The sequence below is a fragment of the Malurus melanocephalus genome, unplaced genomic scaffold (genome assembly GCF_030028575.1).
Source record: "Malurus melanocephalus ecotype Western Australia unplaced genomic scaffold, MMel_1.1 scaffold_26, whole genome shotgun sequence".
NCBI classification, from domain to species: Eukaryota; Metazoa; Chordata; class Aves; order Passeriformes; family Maluridae; genus Malurus; species Malurus melanocephalus.
The window spans coordinates 2,921,896-2,941,550 of NW_026623258.1; the positions used below are offsets into that span (position 1 = coordinate 2,921,896).

Below are 19,655 nucleotides of genomic sequence, written 5' to 3' on the forward strand. Positions count from 1 at the left end.
CCGCGCTCTCGCTGTCCCTGTCCCTCCGCGCCATGTTGTTGTGAGCCCGGGGCGGGCGGGACGGGAGGCAGGAAGGAGCGGCGCCCAGCGGGAGCGGCAGGAGGAGGAGGAGGAGGAGGAGGAGGAGGAGGAAGGGGCCGGCGGGCGGGCAGGCGTGTCCCAGCGGTCGCTCCGGCTCCATCGCCGCCAGCCAGCCCGTGAGTACCCTGAGGGGCCGGCGCCGCGCTGGGAAGGCCGCGGGCGGGCGGAGCGGGCGGGCGGGCCCCCCTTCCTCCAGCCCCCTTTTGTCTGCGGGCTCGGCTGCGCGCCGAGGGAGGGGAGAAGGAGGGGAGGAGGAGGAGGAGGAGGAGGGAGGGGGCCATGTTGTGGCAGGTCACCGGGCGGCGCGGGGCCTGCGCGGCGGCCTCGCCGCCTTTGTGTCCGCCCGAGAGCGGCGCCGAGGTGGGGACGGAGCGAGCGCCGTGAGGGGCGGCGGCGCCGGGGGAGGGAGGGGCGGCATTGTGCGCTCGGAGGGGCTCGGTGGGAGCCGCCCCCGGCCCGGCGGGGTGTGCGGGGCCAGCTTGGTGCCCGGGAGAGCGCCGGGGGCCCGGAGCAGACGGGGGCGGACGCAGCGCTGAGGTTACAATGGGCTCCGGCTCAGGGGGAGCGGAGACGGGGGCGGCGCTCGGACCCCACGGGCCATTGCGYGACTGGGATCACACGGGCTTTGTTCGAACGTACGAAAAACTTGTGTTATTTTTTTAGTGCTCTTGGGGATAATAACCGCTTCCTGAGAGTGCAGCGAGAAGGCCAAATGCCTTTGGTAGCTGGTAGCACATAATGAAGCGGTAGGGTTTGATTCTGCTTCAAACGTGCCTGTGCAGACCACAATAACAAAAAGTTGAGGAAAATGCCTCCTGTCCTGAATGGATCGTGCGTACAGCGGACAGTTTGGGGTTAATCTCTGTGGCAGTTATTGAGCATAGATTTTTATTTTTTGTTTTGGCTTTTTTTTCTTTCCTGTGTTTCCTAAGGGCAGATACCTGTTTCCTTGAGAGAAAGTGAGTGTGTTTGGAACTGTTTATATTCTTCTGGTTTTCAGTTTGTAGAARAATAGCTTAATACCAAAATGTGCAGTGTGTTTGAGATGTGATAAAGAGGTTCTTATCTTGGGATCTGATCTTGGGATGCTTTTTTTCTGAGTAATTAGATGTGTATGAGAAATGAATCTGTAAAACTTCTTAAATGGCCTACTAGTCACTTACTATTAGGCTACATGTTAACAAAATACTTTGAGGTTTATTATGCTTTCTCTTTGTTGCTTCTCAACTGAGAGATCAGGCCTTCGTAGTTGCAGTGAGCTCATGGTGTAGCTCTTCAGGTATGTGGGATATGAATGCATTTGAAATGTAATTACTATGCCATGTTAYAATTTTTACATATAAAGCATATTATTTTGTTGCATTTTAGCATTTGGTTATATTTAATTACATCTAGGTTTAGAACCGGATGTTAACAGCAGTCGCTGTTTTGTTGAGAAGCTGAAGGAAATGTTGCCTACTTTTCTCTGCTCAACAACTGTGTCAACGCGAATATAAATATGCTAGGAAAGTGGGAGAAGGAAATTCGAATAAAAAGGGAAATGCTAATTTGGTGGTGGTGTAGTTTGGGTTATATGTGTGGAAATGACACCAAATCACCTGACAGTTTTCTGAAGTGTTCAGAGAGTTGAAAATTTGGAATTTGTCCCAGCAGAATGGTTAGTAGGCAACTGCATGTGAGAAACTGCCTGATARTGCACATTCTGCAGTTTATTATGTGGATGTTGCACATAGGAAAGTCCGTGTTCTTTGAATAGTTTTTTTCTGCATTGATAAGAACGGTTTGTTGGTTTTTTTGCCCGGAGTGTCACTCTGTAGTACTGAATCTTTTTCTTCTGTGTTAGAGATGTTGGCACAGTGCTGAGGCAACTGTAATTGTATCTGGTATCGTGATTGAGCTAATAGTGCAAGCAGTTGGCTGAAAAAACTGGGCTTGCCTGTCTTTTTATGAGAAGATGCCTCTTGTTATGACAGTATATATTAAATCTTACATTGGATTGTGGAGTACACTGAAGGCTTTATGTAGCTGTTTTCCTTGGGTGTTTCTTTGCAGTGTTCTTGGTGGGCCAGATGTTGCAGATGTTTAGGGCAAATTTGCTAACAACATACTGTGAACTAGATCTGATTTTTAAACAGCACTTTCTAGTTCACTTTTAGATGTTGCCCCCTCCCCTTGATTTAATGATATGAGTATGCACTGAATAATCAGCAYGTGTAGAAGCATTCTCCTTGATAATTTCATCTTTTTCTTTGTACAATGGCTTCCAAAACCCCAAAATTATTAAAGTAAGTTTTTATACACACAGGCAAGCAAGTAAGCCAGTAGAGGGTTTGAATTCCTGCTTGTATGTCTTCCTGCTTTTTTTTTTTTAATGTGGAATTATATCAAAATTAACTCTGTTGCTCTAAAAAAAGCTTAATTGTCTCGAATGTTAAATCTTGTAAAATTTACTCCTGTAAAATTTACTCCTGTAAAATAAGCATTAATACATTGCATTTTCTCTAAAAAAAGGCTGATAAAATTCTACAGAGGAAACAACTCTGTTGTTTCTATAGACTATAAGACTACTATAAGACTATAGAGTAGACATGATGTATAGATACTTACACCTCTGATACACACAATGAGAAGTATGTAAGAGAGTTATCAGTCTTCTTTCTCTTCACATAATTTAGGYGAAAATGTTTGCCTCATGTAGTTTGGATTTCCCCACCCATAACATAACTGTTCTCTTGATTATTCTACACAGTGCAGCAATCCCAGTGTTACCACAAAGTCCTTGTCCAGGCCTTTGTCTTGGAAATAGGGCAAGCAATCTTACACTTAAAAGCTTCTCAAACAAATAATACCAATTGTGTTGTGTTGCTAATAACGAAATYGGAGACATTTCACAGTCGTATGGTAGAAAAAAATGTTTTAAATTTCATCAAAACATGTAAAGGATTCAGTTCTAACTGTTTCAGTGTCATTTCAAACAAGTTGYATAAAATTTACTTTGTAGCAATGGCTTGCATGCTGAAACTTCATAGCAAGATTTAGTTTGGATCTCACTCAGAATACCTGCTGTGGCTTTTAGAATAGTGGACAAGAGCTGGTATGTGAAATGTTTAGCTTACAAATAAATACCACTTATCTCTAAAGATTATATTTCATTATTGCTTAACAGATTTTTTTTTCTAAACATGGCTATTTAAGAGCATCTGTAGGTATGGGAAAGAAATGTCTGAGGAGGTTATGACAASCATCTTATGAGCTGAGAAGGAAATGCAAAACTCTGTAGCAAAAGCATCTCAGTAATAATCCACATTTGACTTCTTTGGCAGCTCTGTATATGCCTCTATTTGCACTAAACTTGAGTGGTGATATGATGCTCTGTCCTCTGCAGACCTAGCTAAATAGCACATCTGCAGCCTTTCTCGCAGGCTTATTTTTTGACAACAAATATTTGTGTACATTGGACTAAGTAATCTGGTGTATGTTTTGTAATTATGAGTATTTTTAATTTATTTTTTCGTACAACTACAGGATAGGGTGCCTCTTGCATCATTATGATATTGGCAAAAGTCTCCATTACAGGTAATAGGTCTGGTTGTGTGTCTTTTCATATAATGCTTTCAGTATGTAAATCCTAGTGGAAATAAGTGAAGTCATGTCAGACCTATGTTCACGACTTTGTTTTTAGAGTTCATCCACGTTTTTTCAGGAAGAATTTTGGATGATGGATTGAACTAGTCATATACATTTTGCATGGCTGCTATGAAGTTCCATGTGGAATTAGATCATAAATCTTTTCAAAGAGGAAGTGAGTCTTGAAAAGCTGCATTAAGTTCTGTAACTCTTCACGTGTGTGTATTGATTAAATACAAAGCTAGGCTTGCTGGAAATGACTTTGTGTAGTTGAKCTAAAAATAAGGAGTCTGTCTGGCATTACTCATTTTTCAAGTATCTTCTGTTTGTCTCCTTTATGATATATATTGTTTAAATTTTAGCTCTGACATGGTACAATGATGAGTTAATCACACACTCATGTTACTAGGGTATTTTGACAATAAGAAGGTATCTGCTATAACAGTACTCATAAGACAAAGTAGCTTTAGATTTTGCATTACTCACAAAATCAAGATTGTTCAAGATTATTTAAAAATATTCCTACTATATAAGTGTCTATATATTATATATTTCCWTAAAGATGGGACATTTGGTAGTCTGTAAGACTCAATGAATAAGGTAGAATTGTGTAGAGGGATTAAAGGACTAGTTTGTTTTGTCTATTTTGAGATCTAAGTGTTGTATTCTGATTAAATATCTATCTACATATGTTAGATTTTAATTGGACTTAACACTTTTTTGTTTATCATGAAAAATAAGACATTTCTTGGACTTGAATATTTTTTTCCCTTAAAGAGTACTTACTTTAGGTCATAGGTGGTATTTTGGGTTTATTTATGTCCATTCACATACTAAAAGGTTGATAATACATCAGTTATGGTAGATTAAGAATGTGCAGAGATCATTAAGAGTGAATGTTCACACAGGTACAGGTATTTTTTCCTGAGAGGGTTTTGTAGATACCAGAGTGTTTTGCCGTTGTCGATTTATAATTGTTATAAGCCAAGTCACAAAYGTTTCACAAAAGAGCTGATGAACTTAATTTTAATCTGGGCCTGAAATCATTATTTTGTGAAGACTCCCAAAGGTACCTTTGAGTGGCTTAGAGAAGTTTAATGTCATTTACAATGTTAGAATGTTACATGGCTTAACACGTTTAAAGAACAACTGAGGTTGGGGTGTAAGAGTGGGATGTAGTTCAGATAGAGAAGTTAGTTTTCTGTGCTAGTTTGTTTCATAGTCTGCTAATTATAGAATCAGACATARCAGTATAACAGAATTAGTGGTTTTACACATCATGCTGAGTAATAATGTAAAAGTAACTGCTGCCTTTGTGATCGAAAATTGTATTTTGATTTTTTTAGTGAGGAAATAGGTGGGCAAGCATTTATAATCTGTGGAGCTCTACCACTTTAATATATTCTGTAAAAAACTCTGTGGCACTTTTTTTCTTTTAGGGTCTAAGTTTGGCAGTGGTGTTTAAGATTCAATGTTTAAATCAGTAAACATATWTACTGATAAATGTTACTCTTCTATTGCTTGGTCTTTTTTTTTCCAATCCTAATTATAAGAGCTACATATTTAAAGATATGTGGGAAAGCCTTTTATGTTATCAAGAGTTATTCTTTTTAGCTTTCTCTATGGAATGAGTATTCCTTCTGTCTTCCTAGGCTTGAATGAAGTGTCCTGGCAGGAGATCAGAGGAATGATGCATGTGAACATTGGTCAGGAAGCCAGTGGGGTTGGAGTAGGGGYTGCCCCAGCTGGAACTGTAGCTGCAGTAACATTGGGGCCCAGGTTAGGTGGAAACACTCCTCACAGTGTCCTTGTAACTGTGGTGKTTTCAGTATCTGGGTACCCCTCAGTGGACGTTCTCCATGCCACAGTTGGAATTTCTTCCAGCAGCAGGCTGGAGGGCATCTGTGTGTCTGGCAAACACTGCTGGCCCACAGGAGATGGCATTCATATAGGTCATGCAGTAGGTYGTTGATTTGTTTTTCATTGGAACAGTTGCTGTGTTTTGTGTCAAATTCACATCTTTAAGAACAATATGTGTGAATTAAGCTGCTTTTTCAAGGCTGTAATAATCCAAACTTTAAAACTTGTAATTAATTTTGTTAAACCGGTTATAAATTAAACTGCATAAAATAATTTTGAAATGCTCAGTTGGAACCATTTGTTTAACTTGCATAAGCACTTCATATTTCTCTGAGTACCTGTTTTCTATCAGAATATAATAAAATAATTAGTTTTGAATTTATGCAAAGCAATTGGTTCAATCTGAAAAGGCACTAACTTCTGGTAGGCTTTATGAGAAGTAATATGCATTTAGTTCTTAGTTGTTACACTTTCAGATAAAATTGTTTTATTCAGGTGAAATAGAACTAGAATTAAATGTAGATTAAAATGTAACTCCTTTTGCAGACAGAAACCTAGAAGAAAAAAAAATCCAGTTTTAAGCCTTTTGCCCTCAAATGTTTGATACAGCTTCCTAAATTTCCTTTAAAAACTTTGTTTGGATCTCAAGGTAGGAATTACTTTCTCCCCCAGGATTCTTGTWGTGTGCTTCAGTTTAAGTCCACAAGGAACTTTCTGTACCTTCCCAAGCCCCAGGACTATGGGATTGTACTTAAAAAATGTAGCAAGTGTAGGAGCAAATGTAAGTAAACAAAATTCGTTGACCTTACAAGCAGGAATGCCTGTTGTGTCTTCATCTTTTTCTTCACCTGTTGCTTCTCATTCTTTAATTTCTTTTTCATTTTGTTTCTGACTTTACCCTTTTASTATTTTCTTTGTCGTATATTGACCTACATGGCAAAATAAAAAACCTTTTACCTGACATGTTTAATGATTTATCACATTCTTTATTACTTGTACAGAAACCATAAAGCAGTTTTGTAAATTTAAAATTTTACAGTATTCTGTTTGTAATTTGGATACACTTCCCAAGAATGAAAATACTGAGTTTTAGTTTGCCAGTGGAAGTTGCACAGGTAATGATGCTGATTTTCACTAGCATTTCCCAAGGCTGATACGTTGTGTAGATAAAATTATTCACAGATAAGTAAATGCTGCACAGTAGTTACATTTCTCTTCTGCCGCCTGCTTTCCGTCCCCAATGATCAGAGCCATGCCTTTATCTGCAGCTTTGTTTAGTTCAGTTAGGTTCATCCAAATACTTCTGGGTTCCTCCCACAGGTAAATGTCATGAACTTCCTATGTGTTTTCTAGTAACTTGTATGGGGAGTGCAGAGGAACTACTCTTCATTTTTGAAGTGCTTCAGTGGTTCTGTGSATTATGAAGATTTGGTGAAGGGGAAGCTACTCTTTACTGTGCATTATCCATGTGGGAAGAGTGGTTTCCAACTTACTGTAATCATCTTACTTCTGCACCATTTTTTGACTCATTTATTCTCATTCTTCTTAGCAATATAAACTAGCAGAAATCAAGGACAGATCAGGGTACTTCTCCATTTAAGTTCTTGGAGTTCTACAAGTGTTTTTTGGGATTTAATTAAGATGGAAGTTACTGTTTAGCTGGGGTGGGGGGGTGTGGGTTTGTTTGATTTTTTGGTTTTTGGKTTTTTTTTTAGCAACAAAACTGTAAGAGTTAGGAGTACTAAAGAAATGGGTTTTCTAAAATCTATTTATGCAAACAGTGGAAGGAGTTTAGCTGGGATTATGTTCTGTGTCTACCACACAGACTGTAGGTTAATACATTGAAGAGAACCTTTCTATGTGTTCAAAAGAAAAAAAAATGGAAAGAAAACTAATAGAAACAAATATAGTAGATAAACTATCTTCTCATGTATGATGTTCGAAGAATCACTGAATGGTTTGGATTGGAAGGGACCTTAAAGATCATGCAGTTTGAACCCCTCCCCCTCACCATGTGCAGGATCACCATCCCCTAGATCAGGTTCTTCAAAGCCCCATCCAGCCTGACCTTTAACACTTCCAAGGACAGGRTATCCACAGCTTCTCTGGGCAGCCTGTTCCAGTGCCTCACCACTCTCTTCCAAATACCTGGTATAAATCCGTTGTCACTGCAAAGCTGTTTACCCTTGCCCTGTCCCTCCATGCCTTGCTCCAGCTCTCCTGTAGCCCCTCTGGGTWGTGGAAGGTGCAGTAAGGTCTCCTGGGAGCCTTCTCTTCTCCAGGCTGAACAGCCCCAACTCTCCACCAGAACTCCAAGAATCTCTCCCAGTATTGTGCTCAATCCAGTCTTCCAGGAATAGTCTTCTGTCAGGACAGTTGCCTGAGCCTGAGGCCTTAAACCTTGGATTCAAGTAAATATRGAGTGTGGAAAAGCCTTTATCCACTTTCATGCCAGAAGATACCTGATACTTTTGACTGACCGTGGGTGATACATAGAAGCGAGTTGAAAGAGTTGTTGGGAGCAGCAAGACAAAGAGATCAGCTTGGCTGCAATCACTGATGGATTGTGAAGAATCTTCAAATTAATTAAAGTGCTAAAGAAGCTCTGTAAGAGAATAAGAAGGTGATAAATATACTTCATTAATTGCAGGAAATGAATTCTGGGAAGACTAGGGAAACAATATCTTGGTCTTCTGAAAGCCATCTGAAATATCTTCAAAAGAGCTGAACAKAAGGCAAGACAATGTCTTTAGTAAAGATAATTATTTTTCTAGTAGGATATTTAATTTTTACTGTGGTTGAAAGACTGAAGAATTGCTTGTCTGTGTCCCTGATAATGGATTATTAAGGAATGAACTATGGGAATTTTCACTGAAGTGTCAATAGTTGGAAGGCAGTTCATGCCATTAATAAGATGCTTTGACTTTTGGTCAGCCCTGAAGTGATCAAGTAGTTGGATTAGAAGATTCCTTCCAGCTAAAATGTTCTATTATATAGTAATGCACCATAGCATTAGGGGCCTTTGATAGCACAGGGAAAGATCAACTGGGGTATCCCAGCGATCCACAGTAGTATTGAGGCCTAATGTATGCTAGTCTGGAAATTATCAAGACTGATGTAAGAACTCCAGGTGGGTCTCACATTTAAGAGAAGGACAGGAAATTCAAACACATCATGGTCAAATGGGATGCACACTTGGTTTAAATGGAAAATTCCTTTTGCTGACTGTGTACTTGACAGATTGGTGTCCAAATTAACCAACCACTGGCTCAGAAATAACATCCTTGTCTTATAGAACATCTCAGCATAAGAAGCACAGAAAAATTCAATATTGTTGACATCCTCATTCTGTCATGTTCTTCTATGGCTGCTTCAGCTGTAGCAACAAAAATTCAAGTGGTGGACAGYAGTTACTAATGGCCAACACTTCAGAAATTTGAACTACTTTGCAGGCAGAGGGGGAGCCTCTGCAGAATAATTGGYGCCATAGAAGAGGGTAGAAGCTAGAGGAGCATGCATTTGCATGAGAGGTGATAGCCAAAAATCTTCGGATACTCAGCTGAATGGTAGTGCATGCACAGCTCCTCAGTACAACATGCCAAAGCCAGAAGTGTTCATTTGAGTCAGGAGACCACCACTGTCACCTTCCATATTAAAACAGTAGTGACCATCCAGTCACTGATGAGGTTAAGTRTAAACTCCTTAGTCTAGATATAATGATCCCTGAGTCTCATTAATCTTTCTTTAAAATATTTAATAGTGAAAGGAGTTATAAAGGATAATGAACTAAGTACAAAAACTGTTCCACTTGGGTTTTGACATTTTTTTTCTCTCCGTCAAAACCAAAAAAGCATTTCAGTCTCTTTGCTAGCAGAGCATCTGAGGRAGATCACTGTCTGCTGTGGAGTCATTCTTTTGTTCGCCTCTCAGTAGGGCTGCAGATAGGTTAGTGATCTGTTTGTCATTATTCACATAATTTCAGAAATGCAAAATTGTCTAGCGTACAAAGGCTTAATGATCATCAACCACTATGTAACATTTGGAGTTACAGATAAGAAGTTTTTTTGTAAACTCGAGATGKATTTTCTAGGATGTCAGACAAGTGTTGTAAAGTGTTCTTCCCACGTGCTGAAGCAAAGAGCTACAGCAGTGTGTGCGCGGCCCAAGCTACTTGTCCTATCTTTTCCTAGTTCAGCTCCATCTGCTTCCCTTCCTCATGGCAAAGGTAGTTAAACACTTCACTAGTTTAAATAATACTAAATGCTGAATACTAATTCTAAATACTTTGGGCTGTGAATTTTAACATGACGTATGTGACTTCACTTGTTGCTTTTGAAGAAGCAAGAGTTGATAAGCAAGACTGACAGAGAAGAGCTTTGGCTGTAGAAGCCTTTYACAAAAATCCAAAGTGTGGTGGTGCTATAAACAAAAGAATATAAATTGTGTCTTTACACAAAGTTTCAGTTGAGCTGCAGTTGCTGCAACTCGTTTGTGTTGGAATTGACAAAGATCATAAAGTTTTGTGAGTAGCTRATGTAACAAAGAAAAACCCTTCCTTGGAGGGGAAGAGTTGAGAACAAAGGGAAGAGTCTTACTGAGTTCCAGAGCTTCTTGGCACTTCTGTGGTCTGGAGGAAAAAATTTATCAGTTTTTACAAGTAACCATCATGATTTCTGTGGGGTTCTATTAGAGAACTAATATAGCCTTGTGAAAATGTGTAGATGCTATTAAACTCATGAAATGTGCAAATACTCAACTGGATGAAACTCACAATTCCTGGCAAAAAATTTTCCTTGGTTTTAATAAGATTATTTCGTTTGTTGTTCAAATAAGATAGTCTAATACTTTTGTGCAATAGAAATTGGGAAATTATGTTCCCATACGAGACCTCACAGTCATGTAGCCATCTCTTGAAACAATGAACAAAATATCTTCATTCAAATTGAGAACAACATAATCTGTTTCCTGATTTTGCGGTGGGAATTGCATTTCCTCAATTCATTAGTTCTTACTTTTACAGATTGTACTTAAAACTGTCCCTAGAAATCTAAATATGCTTRCAGTCCATTTTTTTTTAGTTCCTAATTTTGTTTGCAACTTTTATTTCCATTTTAATGTGAAATATAACTATTTTTAAGTGAAATAATTTTCATAAACAAAGTTTGTTAAGACTTTTTCAAGTATTAACTGTAACACAAATACTTTYTATAATGAAAAACTAGCAATTAAACTCAAGTTTTATCTTAGCTGATTGATGAGTTGTTCCCCCTGTAATGTTAACATCCATCTGAAGCTGTTCTGAAGATCATTTATTTCTGTTTATGCAAGCAACAAGTTCTCTAACAACTTTTTTTAAAGTATTATCTTTCTGTGCTTAGGTTTCCTCTGGTTTAATTTTGAGTTTGCCATTGTCATCAATTAGTTCCAGTAGCATTTTTCTCTGCCAAACTAGAAACCCAGATTATGGTTGTTGAATGTATGATTTAAGCTTCTCAAACTTGCAAGTAAGTAAAACTTTTCAAGCCTCACAAAATAGGAAAAGAAATCTTAGACTGGAAGGATTCTCCATTGTGGCTAGAGGAGAGCTGAGGGGGAGAGCATTTGATTGCTGTTTTGGAAAATCTACGCCCCGTTACTACATCTTGTTTAATAAGTTGTTGGTGAGATTTTTCTGTCATACTAGTGCTACTTGATATTGGGCAAATACTGTAAGTTTTTTGAGTGAGTTATAAGGTTGGACCTTTCTATCAAAAAAAAATTAAATGTCTTGCAAAATGCATAATGAGATATCACCTTTTTATCTGCTTATAATTCTCAGTTCTGATAGCAGACATAGCTGGAAAGAGGAGATGTGTCTGTCTTTCCCCTCTCTTAGATTTGAAGTAGCTAAAAAAGGAGTATTTTGTGATATATTGCAACATGGTTTCATGTAAWTGAACTGAAAGACAAGCATTGAGAAATTTTCTGTGATATACATTAAAGCACTAGCTAGAGAGTAAAAAATTACAGCCTTGAATTTTGCAGATACTTGGTTKGTATTTTTAGTATTTTCCAGTATGTAGTGCGTGGAATAGGCAGCTTTATGTGAACTGTCATCAGGTCAGGAAAAGGAGAGTAATTGCAGTCACCTGACTGTGCAAACAAGTTTGTTCTGTGTGACTTCTGTTCTTTAGAGACTCTTTCTTAATCACTTCTTCCAATCACATTTGCTGTTTCTGTGCATCTGGACAGTTTGACCTTTTCATCAGCGTTTCAAACTGCAGGTGTTGGTTTCTGCCGGTGAGGAATTTGACCGGTTCCTGCCCACTGCGTATTGTCTCATGTGGTGTCAGATGGTGAACTGCTACCTCCTGCACATGGACTTAGTGTTAGTTGTGTGTTTATTAAGTACCTTCACAAGTGTCCTTGTGCWTTCCAACATACTACTTTATATTTCTACCTGCCTTGATGTCTCCAAATACCTGGCATGCATTGTTGAGTCTTCATGTGAATGACTGCTTTATTCTCACTTCATTAATTTGGTTTCTTGTTGTATCAGCCTTTGTAATGTGTCTTACTTACACTTAGAGTTCTTTGAAGCAGAGTCCTTCATACTTTAATGCTTATTCAGTAATTAGCATAGGGAGAGTCTGGTTTGATACTACAGCAAACATACARCATGTGGTCAACTGTGCATTATCTTGGATTTACATATAGACAAACCATYCTGTGTGCTCATGCAGCAGTTCTGTGCACAGAATCAATTCAGGTCTGTGAAAAATTACTGACAACAGCATAAACCTGAGCAGTAGTGCTGTTTTCAGAGGGACTGGGCTGCGAGCAGCTTTGGGATGTGACAGTGGGAACCAGAGAGCTGAGCTGGCGGTGTATGGAGCCAGCTGAAGTTTTTTTTGCATTCATTCGTGTGTGCTCCAGGTTCCAGGTGAGATTGTGAATGAGGCCTTGTTCTATACATGGTTATTGTGTGGTTGTGGAGCTTTGTCCTAAAGTTAAAACTTGGTTTAGGCGTTCTGAGTTTTGCATGACATCCAGGTGGTGGGAGCCAGTAAACTTGGCTAAAAATGACTGCGTATAGGCATTTGTTTTGCATTTCAGTAAACTTCTTGATATGTTCTTATTCACTTCCTTACATTATTCATGGTGTGAAGAAAATTAGAATTAGAAGTAGTCTCTAGTTGTTCTTTTTTACAGTTGTTTGGTTTTTTTCAGCTTTTAGACGATTGTAGAAATCTATGGGTAGTTTAAATACATGCTATCCAAAGAAAACATCCTTAGAAAACAGCTGAAACAATTGATAACACCAGTTTCTTTAAATGTCCATTCACCTGCTATAGACAGATAAGTAGAAAATAYATATGCTTCCCTATGGCAAGGGAGRCAYTGAAAAAATACACTAAAAGAAAYAYGTTTTACAATTCCCTGGCTTTCCTTGAACTTATGCAGATTTTAAAGGCTCCAAAGAATTCGAGGTGGATTTTGAAGCAGACTGACATATATTTGAAACCTTGTGTTTTTTCACTGTCATGCTGGAGATACAGCGAGGCTGTGTGTTGTGCAGCACCTTTCTTTGCAACAGCTAGTTATTGGTAGTGGAATGAGGAGTCTAAAAATTCTGTTTGGTGTATTTTTTGTTTGGTTTGTTGGGAGTTTTTTTGTCTTTTTTTGTTGGTTTTTTTTGGGGATGGGTTGTTTGGTTTTTGGTTTGGGTTTGGTTTTTTTTTAGTACTGTTGTTTAGTTCATTGTGTAAGCCTAGGCAGTTTCACATCTTCATCTCTGGTTGTAGCACACTTTGAGAAGATGAGACTRTGTTCGTATTCCCTAGTTTCTCCTTGCCTGTCAGGAGGGGAAGAAAAAGCGAAACCAAAATGCCGACAGAGCTTGTTTAAATGGTACTCCCTTCTCATGAGGGAGAAGAATTCTTGATGCTAGAAACTTCTGAGCAGGAGAATTACTGGGAGAACTTTAGTTTTTCTATGTAGTTATTAGTTACTGAAAACTATATCCTTGAGAAATTATTATATTGTATGGTAAGTGCATCTGTCATATTCAGGAGCAAACAAAACGAAAGTAAATGGTCTGAAGGAGGTGATTGTTACGTATCAGTTGCTGGGGGTGGGAGGAGTGTTTGTGATATCAGCTCTGCAATAATACAAAATAAAACTGTTTCCTGGAAATTCAGAGTGACTTCTGGAATTCTTCTGCCCCACTTTTAATGGAGGTGGGTTCTCTGTGTATATACATATGTACAAAGTATTTTTCTTTGTATRAATTATATKGCTTATAAATTAATTATGTTCCATGGGATTCCTTAAGATCACATTCTTTTTAAGATGGTGTTAAAATAAATTGTCAAACAGAAATTTAAAGTTTGGGGTTTTTTAAAAAACTTTTCAGACATTTGTGTAGGGGAGATGTTCTATTTCAGATTCCATGGTAGCAAACAGAAAAATTAAAATAGTTGACATTTCTAAAGAAACACATCAGCAAAAAGTATTGATTMCAATGTAGAAAATTAATTTATGGAAATTTTTACTTGATTCAAGCCCTGTGGATTTCAGTGTTCCAGTTCTTGTTAACACACTTAAGAAGAGCTTGTTGACTCTTTTAGCATGAAAATTATGTTTCATTAATCATTACAAAATACATTGAGATAAATTGTCCCTAGTTCCTGCTTGTGTGTAGATAACTTTAGGGTTTATACAGAGTTTTTATCTTCAGAACAGGCAAAGTTTTAAACGTTTTTTTATAGCATATTGCCTAGAGAGCACTAAGAGATTTTTTTTTTTTTACTTACTAAATAAAGTTTTTGAATGAGAGCAAACGATGAAGTAATGAAGGCTGTCTCAAAATTGCAGCACATCAAATTAATGTCACGCTTCTGGATAGAAGTAGCTGTGTAGTTATTGCTCACTGACAGAGCCTTTCTGAGTAGAATAGAATAATAGTAGTTAGAAATTTGGCTTGTAAATTCCTCTAAACTGCTGTTACACCACCTGTAGCACTTCATATTGCTACCAGAAAGATGATGCTGACTAACCAGCTTAACAAGTGTAGATTTTTAAAATTAGAAAAAAAAAAAGAGTTTAGTCATGTGCATATAAGTAATCATCACCAATTAAATTAAGCATGTTTAGACAGGAGCTGCAACTCAAATTTCATTTYACAGCTTTGTTTTCAAACTTCTGAATGTATTTTATGTCTTCCTCTTTTGTTTCTAGTATATTTAGGAAGGAACGTTGGAATGAGAGTTGCAGAATAATGTGTGCAAACAGAAGAAGGTGTAGAGTCTCACCAAACTACATGGGATTCATACCTAAACTAGTTCCTATTGAAATTCAACCTGTACATTTTCTTATATGAAAACTAGTTCTTCWGTTTRATTTCTGAGCAGTAAAGGAACAGTTGACCCCTTTTTTTAAGAATAACATTTTCTTGTAGCTCATTTAAATAATAAGCTAAAAAGTGTATGGGAAATATTATTTTAATAAATTGTTCTAATTAAATTTTTAAAATAATTTTCTGTATAAGCTCTAATTGGACAAGTTTTTATGGGATTCTTCTTCCATTTTGTAAAATTACATGGTACAGTTTTTGTCACATGTTTCTAGATTCTTACTTYGCTTCTGTCACCCTCCTTCCTGGGCTTCTTAGAAGCTCCTAACAGTTAAAAAACTGAGAAACCTGATAAGGTTATTTAGTATAAATTATATGCCCTATTTATGTAGGAATATATCTCTTCAGCTTTTCAAATGGAGCAAACAGTGTAACTGTTATAAATAGTTATGAAATCTGGTTTCAGTACAGACACATTATTAATTTATGTGAGCCTTGTAGCTCTGCCAGTATTTGGMTGTACAGATTAAAATCCTGAGCTTGAGGACATTTGACAGTAGCTTAGCAAAACTTGTACAAACAGTTCTGCAAGTCTTAGGGCAAAACTTGAACTCGTTGGGTGGGAAAGAGAATCATGAAAGCCTGTGCAATGAAGAGGCAAGTTTTGTACCTGATGGAAGAGTTCATTTTTTGGAGGGAACAAGTRCAATCTCTTAGAGTCCATAGCTGGCATTTTAGGCCAATGAACTATCATGTAGYTCTGAAACGGGGCAAGATGTCCATTTTCTTCTGCTCTTCATTGTGAATAGTGATAATGTAATAGTAATTGGTCTGTATGAGCTGTTGGCAAAACTCTGTGCAATTAAGTCAGTATTTTCCAGACTTGATGGTGACTTGTGAGATACTATCCAGCATACTTTGGCACATATATATATATGTGCATATTTATATATGCTGTTGTAAAAACCTAGAAAATTCTTTTCTCCTCTGTGCATTCTTCGAGGTCATTGATATTTCTATTGAAATCAATCAAGCAAAGAGTTTGGTCAGCTCTTAGKATCACATTGCTTGTGAGTTGGCTTTTTCAACAGGCTGGTCTGTACTTTTGCTGAGTTTATTCCCCTGCCCCTTTAATGTGCTGCAGAAAGCCCACCTTGAAATCTGCTCTTTTCGTTTCTGACTTTGTCAGTGTTCTCAGTCCTGCTAGGATTGCTTCTCAAACTACAGTACTCCCTCACAAGGGAAAAAAGCACAAGAACATTAAGATCCAGAGTGATTGGTGAGCCAGGCCAACTAAATTGAGAAATCTGAGTTTGTTAAGAGTATTTGCATGTACTAAAAGTCATAGAGTGCAGAAGTRTAGTACGACTGAGTCTGAGAATGAGTTTAGAAGCTAAAAATACTGTGATTGAAGAATTATTCACTTGCTGCAAAAGTCGTCGTTTATTTTTGAATGCTCTCTTTTAATGCGGTGAAAATTGTTTAAGTGCTTACTGGAGGAAGATATTTTGCTTTTGAGATTGTAACCACAGAAGTATTTGTTCTTCCTTAAAAATGGTTGCTTAAGTGTTTTGTCAGAAGTGCCTAACACCTTTATTTGGACTGCTTAAGGAGCATGAACACTTTGGAGTGTTTAATGAAGTTTCCGGTTGTGTTGCTGTTTCATGTTGCACTCAGAAACTGTTGCCTGTTATCAAAGCATGGCACCTGTTGACTTTGACTTACTTAGGAACAGCAACGTTTATTAACCAGTTTGGTAGTAAGTGATCCTTTTGTTCCCTGATGTTTYAAAGAGATAGGAGAAGATGCATCTACTCAAAACCAGCTTTTAATCGAACAAATGTCTTGTTTTCTTTTAACTTTAAAGAAAGTATTTGGTGTTTAGTGTACAAAACATTTCAGTTGTGCTTCTAGTTGTTGCCTGTTCAGCTACTCAACAGCTTTTGTTACCTGGATGCACTGTGGGTTGGCCTCTTAACATTTTRGTTAATTTTGGCAAAAATAGAGTTGGGTCTCTATATACAGCCCTTAACTGYAGTATGGCATGTCAGGTTTGGAGAYGTGTAGTGTAGGCTGGYTGTATACTTTTCCTTTCTTGGCCTTTGTTATGGATCTCTTCTAGATTTGTCTAGTATTTTTATTRAAAAATATTATTTTTGTTTAGTGATTTCAAGTTGGCCGCCTATCTGAAAGGTTTTTGGTTGGTTGTCTTTTGGAGAGTAGTCAGGTGTCTGGCATGACTTTACAATACAGTGTTTAATTTCATGGAGAGCTGGCAGAACTGCTACCTACTCTGTTGTCAAAACAGTTTAACTTGCTCATAATGTTAGATCTCTGCCATAAGCATGTATCTTACATAAGGTAAATGCTACAGAAGAGCCACCACTGCAGAAAAGGACTGGAAGGGTATTTTACATTGCAGTCATTCCATAAAATAAAGAAAAAAGCAGAACAGTTTGCAGTGTGAACAGCAGCTTCCCTTTCTTTCCAGTCCCAGTGCTGTAATTATCAGGTGTTTTGTGTTGAATTTCTGGCCTAGGACACAGCTTCAACTGCAAAATGTGTCATCCTTTTCTTGGTCACCATGGTTWGGGTATTCACCTGAGAGGGTAGGGATAGGATTTGGAAGTTCTTACTGCAGAAAAAGTGTTTTTTTTCTGGTCAGCTGATTTAACCATTTTCAATGTATAAAATAATCATATCTTTCTCTTTGATACTGCATTTTTTGTTACTGTTTTCTCAGGCCTTTTTTCAAAGAAGGGGCTGTTCTTYGTTTTTGTAAGAAAATGGTTACAAACTTATTTCTGGCAAGATTCAGGGTTATTTGAGAGAGCAGTTGTCCCAAGATCTAGATGCTTGGATTCCAGAAATGGATATTACTGTAAGCAGCGTTGYGGTAATCCTAAATGACTTCCAGTCAAGAGTCGGCCTCCGGAATTCTGCCCGAGTTACCGAGGTCACTGTTTCATGTTACCAGTTGAGTTATCATGTAGCCACTAGTGAGTGGATACTCCTATCCCACCTTGGTTCTCCTTGTTGCTCCCTCCGTGTCAGCTGTAGTGGTCTCCTCCCTGTGGTGTTTTTTAGCCAGTTCAGCTGGGTGGATCTGCTGAAATTCTCATGCATGGAAAAGGAATGAAAAAACCTGCATGAAACTGTTACTTTGATGGTTACCAAGGTCACTAAATGGAAGTGGTAAAAGCTGTCGGGGAAAGGGTGGCAGGACTGTMCTCGACAGTTTCAATAGAATAAAGGAAAGGTTTTGCATAGGCCTCTAGATTAATAATAAATTATTTTTAAATTTTARGGCGAGAGAGGAAGTGTAAACTTTAGGAAGAGTCTACTAAAACATAATTTTGTTTTTAAACAAAAACTTTGTGTTAACGTCTTATTCCTAATTCTGCGATGAAAAATGGGCTGAAAGTGTGTTGTATCTAGAGTCTGTGGAAGGGGAAGAAGATGAGAATTTTCTGGTTGTGTGTTAAGGTTGAAAAATTTGTGAMTATGCTTAAGACTATGTCCTTAACAGCACTATGTGAGGATCTGTTACACCTAAATCCAGCTCTGGTGTGTAATATCTGTTTATGCATAGTTTGGGGTAATGATCTGATGTGAGAAGCTTGAAACCATTGTCCAACYCCCTGCCATGGRAGGGGATGCCTTCCATTAGACTGGGTTGCTCAGAGCCCCATCCACCCCTTGAGCAATGCCAGGGATGAAGCAGTGATATAATCAAACAAAACCAGAAAAAACCCTGTAAACATTGAGTGGTATGCTCCATAGGCCTCYTTTTGACTTATGAGTTATTCTGGGTGACAGGATATGAATAAAAATAGTGAAAGGGTTTTTTTAAAATGTTGTGAATTTGTGTTTTAAAAAGTATTAAAATGTTTATTTCTGGAACCTATGAATTAGGCTAATGTTGTTATTGAATTAGAGAAAATAAAACTCCTTGGTGATACTGATAATCCCAACCAAAATTTCTCCTTTTGGGGAAAGGACATGTCTTTWTACATAGGAGATCCAGCTGGTATCTGGATGTTTTTTTCTGCTCTTGTAATGTTAGGGCTGGGTTAGTGTTGAAGAAAGACGTGGAGATACTGGTGCTGCCTGTGTTTTCTCCASTTTGTAAATAATCTGTGAAACATGAATTTATTTTATGGGACATGTTCTTGTGGGCTGTTTTTTTTTCTTTTTTTGGAAACAGAAACTAAGAGCTTCTTTGCTMCAGTAAAAGGACTGTATTTTTCCTCTTTCTACTGGCAGCAATAGATAACACTAACTTTAATATTTTTAAGTAAGGGGTCAGTGAACAAAATTATTGTTCAGCATATTAAAATGTATTTACTGTTTTATGAGACTTCAGTTTCTTATAACAATCTCTGAACTGCTTARAAMAAAAAAGGAGTTRGCTTTGCTCTTACCYKGATTCTTGGATTGTCTTTTCTTAGAGACATGGAAGGGAATATGGCCATGAGTTTGGACTTTGCAGAATTGGAAAAAATAAGCATTTAGTATTAGGTCTTGAAACACATGAAAAAACATGAACAAATAAAACTACCACCACTAAAAGGCAAAGCAAAACCAACAAAACAAACAAACAACAAATCCCAATCAACCCACCCAAAAACCACCGCAACCAAAAAAATTATGTGGCTTTTAGGCTTGATTGTTTGTTATCTAACAGTGATTTGGGTAGTGTTTATGGCAAATATAGTTTGGCAAGCATTACCTGCAARTTTTGCTTAGAGCT

At 37.9% G+C, this 19,655-nt stretch overlaps 1 protein-coding gene across 12 annotated transcripts in view; it reads left to right on the forward strand.

Annotated features, from left to right (window-relative positions):
• The first annotated feature begins 107 nt into the window (after nt 1–107).
• The window catches only part of PUM2 (pumilio RNA binding family member 2), a 67,402-nt gene continuing 47,854 nt past the window's right edge, over nt 108–19,655 (forward strand). For 4 of the 12 annotated variants that reach the window (XM_057390446.1, XM_057390447.1, XM_057390448.1 and 1 more), the window contains exon 1: nt 108–197. The gene's annotated coding sequence lies outside the window, so the exon portion shown is untranslated. Of the gene's footprint in view, nt 198–371; nt 442–727; nt 1,361–19,655 lie in introns of those variants that run through there. The other 8 variants (XM_057390438.1, XM_057390439.1, XM_057390442.1 and 5 more) reach the window with 5 other exon arrangements.